We start from the raw sequence: 394 nt of genomic DNA on the forward strand, positions 1-394 counted from the left end.
GGATTGTGATGTCTAGGATATGTAATATGTGACGTCAAAAAAATGAATTCATGGTTTCAAAACTTTTAGTAATATAGGTTTGCTCTGTCGAAGCCAACTTGGACCTAGACAATTAACAGCGTCAAAATGAACTTCAGCCACTTAAACGAGATCTTTATCTCTTTAAATAGATTCATAAAGAACATCTGAATATCCTTACTATCTAGATAAGTTATCTCTAGCTGACATTTAAATTACAAAAGGCTATGATTTTTACCAATCACACACGACAGCCTTATACCAGATATTGAACTGCAATAACAAAATGTTGATTTAAAGGTAGACAACTCTTAAATATGTTATGGATGTTATCTCCCCTGAAAGTCTTTTTTTTATTACTGTTGGCTATTATTAT

The sequence above is a fragment of the Octopus bimaculoides genome, chromosome 1 (genome assembly GCF_001194135.2).
Source record: "Octopus bimaculoides isolate UCB-OBI-ISO-001 chromosome 1, ASM119413v2, whole genome shotgun sequence".
Taxonomy (NCBI): domain Eukaryota; kingdom Metazoa; phylum Mollusca; class Cephalopoda; order Octopoda; family Octopodidae; genus Octopus; species Octopus bimaculoides.